Source organism: Cydia amplana, chromosome 7 (assembly GCF_948474715.1).
Source record: "Cydia amplana chromosome 7, ilCydAmpl1.1, whole genome shotgun sequence".
Lineage (NCBI taxonomy): Eukaryota > Metazoa > Arthropoda > Insecta > Lepidoptera > Tortricidae > Cydia > Cydia amplana.
The window spans coordinates 13,913,551-13,916,984 of record NC_086075.1 but is presented as its reverse complement, the minus strand read 5'-3'; the positions used below and the strand labels follow the sequence as shown (position 1 = coordinate 13,916,984).

The window sequence follows — 3,434 nt, the reverse complement described above, 5'->3', positions numbered from 1 at the left end:
TAGCAAAAGCTTAACGCAACACACATCCCAAGGTGGCCAGTCTTAGATGTATGCAAGGACTCCCAGGTGCTCAACCCAGGCGTAAGCCCTCATAGCGCCCCAAGCTGCTGCTCGGTTGACTATGGCGTTTGACACAACATGACTGATCAGCTCGTCAGCGTCACAGAACATGAACGAACCTCCAAGGTGCTGAACCCCGGCGTAAGGTCGCATTTTACGTGCATGAGTGAAACCCCTCCGGGTGTGGTTATCCATACCTATCGACCGCGTAGGTACAGAGTCCCCTCTAGATACGTGGTCAACACTACATTCTTCGGTTGGCCAGGCCAAAGCATGATTTACGTGTTGAGATGTCCGGTCGTCAACATCCAGCAACCTAGCCATCACCATTTTTATTTATATGAAACATAACAAAAAACTTCATAAGCGCGATGTAGACCTGAGCTTGTCATTGGTTGATACTTGTGACGTGGGTATGACGATTGAATTGAATTTTGTTTATGTGCGAATCTGTTTGAATCTTAGTTTAATCGTATTAAAGTTTAAAATATATTACGATGAGACTAATGCAAAATCAGTAGTATGGTGTAAAACAGTTACATCTGTAAGTCATGTTATTGCAAAATCAGTCTTACTCATTGAAAAATAAAGATCAAATTTATTTTAGTATAAAGTTTCATAGGTAGATGTAAACACAAGACAAAACACGGAACTGCATTCAATAATCGAGTCTATGCTTTCGTCCCAGTCATACTTCAAGCATATTACATAAATAAACAAGTGACAGAGTATGGCATACCGTAGATTCAACGTGAGCTGATATCTAATTACACATCATAGAATAAAATAAACGGACTGGTAACTGTTTCTACCTTTGTAAGGTAAACCTCACAATTTTTACTGCAATTTCAAAGTATGATCTCTACCATTTGGTTGTTATTTATTATTAATAAAATATGTGATAATCCGAATGTATGGAAACCTTGAGGAAAATATACCTAACACTAATTTACCTAACTGGGAAAACTATCTCCGAAAACAAGTTATGTGAATAAAAATCGTACTAAATATTAGTTCATTGTGTTTCCATATCGGAATAAGAATTAAAAATATTTTCAACGTAACAATAACAATTGGTACACATGACGCCTCTGTATCGTTACTCACGCTATAACGGATCATGTTGCATATTAATACGTAATGAAATAAAGCGACACATGTCGAGGCGCACTTTGTTTGTAATCTGAGACGGTAATTAAAATTTATTCAACAAGGCACCTTTAGTGAATGATTAGTTCTAAATGTCTTAATGAATTACTTACGTAATAGTGCCATATCAGACCTAGCCCGCAGATTTTAGGTTTCAAATTAGATTGCATTTCATACATAGTGTCTAGTATTTGTATGATAAATATATATATATATATATATATATATATATATATACATACATAGGGTAGTCATTATTTTATTTTAAGTCTATCACGAACTAAGCCTGTATATTTGTTCAGATCTGTGACTCGCAAATGAATAAACAAATATAAGTAATTTGTGTTTTTAGTTTTAAGAAAATCGCATCTTTCAGTTAGAAGTGAACATTATAATGTTAAACCTATAATCTATCATACTTAAATATACTTCCGCAATTGAGTACTATCAGCTGTAAAATTACTGGTAAGCAAGTAGACAGTCACTAATGTAATGTAAGATTTTACCAATAAAGTTTTATCCTCAGAATACTCAACCGAAGTCACGGGCAAGGGTTAGTGCTATAATTTAAATATGCTTTGTAATACTTATTTGCTACCGGTTGCGCAAATCGTTAAAAACATGTTTACTGATTTCGCAATGTTAAAACGGATATAATTAGTTATATGATACGTGCACTAACCTAACATCAACATAAATGTAGGGTTGGCAATTTATAACTTAAGACAGGAAGAACTTTATACCAGGTATCGGATACCGGTATTTTTTGTATGGGAACGGAAACGGTATTGTTTCGTTCTTTGCTAATTACTTCATTTCTAATTGGGCAATCTAATAATACGAAGTCGTAACCTAAAAACACAACCGAGTCCAACATTTCGAGTATAAAATAATTCGAAAAATATGGTATTTGCAAAAAAAAAAAAAAAAAAACCGGTTCCGATCCCTGCTTTATACCTTGCAAATTATAATTGTGGACAAAATAATACTTTACAAGCATTTACTGCAAGTAGGCAGAAATATGGAACTTGACAGCCCTAGTTGTTTTAGCTAAATCATCAAAAAATGTCTATTAATTTACTCGATTGCTTAATTGTTTCTTTCTTTGCGATTCGAACACAGCAGTGCACTGGGCCAATCCGAAGTTGTTTTTACAGTGTTGTAACATTTTTATACAATGTACGTAAGTATTATCTAATATTTCATATAATTTTTTCGGTGTATTTAAATTGTGTTACTAAAATATACATAGGTTTGTTAGTAAGTGATTTCTAAATTGCAACTCATACGGCGTAACTGTGTTTTGTTATTGTTTCTATTAAAATATTAACATTTTAATTTGTTCTAGGTCCTCCGATTCAGAATTCGAAAGCATTGCCTCCATTAGCAACACAGCAACGGGCTCAAAATCGAATAAAGAAAAAAGCCAAAAAAGGAAACCTGATGCTTCATGGTAAATATTGAAATTGTTCATTTGCTAATTAGGTATTTTTAACGTAATTATACTCCGGAAAATAAAATAACACTGTATAAATACTTTTCAGGATCGAGTCGGATGGGGAGTTCGAGGAAACGACGAAACAGAAAAAAGGGAAAAAGACCTCAAAACCAAAATCAACCAGGTACTAATGTCACAACTTTATTCTTGACTTTTTTCAACTCAATAATAATAATAAGAATATAATAATGAAACTTAAACTATTGTGATGTCCAATATGTGATAATAATTATTCGTTATTTAGTATGATCATATTCCTAACAACTAACTATTGGTTGCAGAACGCCCTCCACCGCCGTACCAAAGAAAAAGGCTTCGAAGATCGATAACCCGTTCGAGCTATTTCCGGAAGATGAAGGTTTAGAAGCGTCCTCGGCATCGCTGCTAGACTCCTCTATCGTTCAGCGGGTGGCCAACGGACTGACGAAACGGACCCTCGAGCTTGACGGTGCGTTTTTCGTGGAGTTACGCGTATACAAAACTGACGACGTGCGCCGTGAGTTACCCGAGAATAGATGGAAAAAAGCTCTTTTGTCAATTAAAACTCAACTTGACTCAGATACTCCTCCATGGGAAAGTTTGATTAAGTTCACTAAACATATAAAATCACTTTTTAAAGACACCGAAGCAAAATTTTATCTCAATAAAGATTAAATCGTGGTTTCTTTCTGAGTTGGGTTGGGTTTACTTTAAATGTAGTATTTTGTTTTGTATTTAAATATCCCTT

At 34.7% G+C, this 3,434-nt stretch overlaps 1 long non-coding RNA gene across 1 annotated transcript; it reads left to right on the top strand.

Annotated features, from left to right (window-relative positions):
• The first annotated feature begins 2,521 nt into the window (after positions 1 to 2,521).
• Positions 2,522 to 3,029, top strand: LOC134649866 (uncharacterized). The gene is made up of 3 exons (XR_010096996.1): positions 2,522 to 2,662; positions 2,754 to 2,831; positions 2,989 to 3,029. It is a non-coding gene; the product is annotated as an uncharacterized LOC134649866 (long non-coding RNA).
• Positions 3,030 to 3,434: the final 405 nt, after the last annotated feature.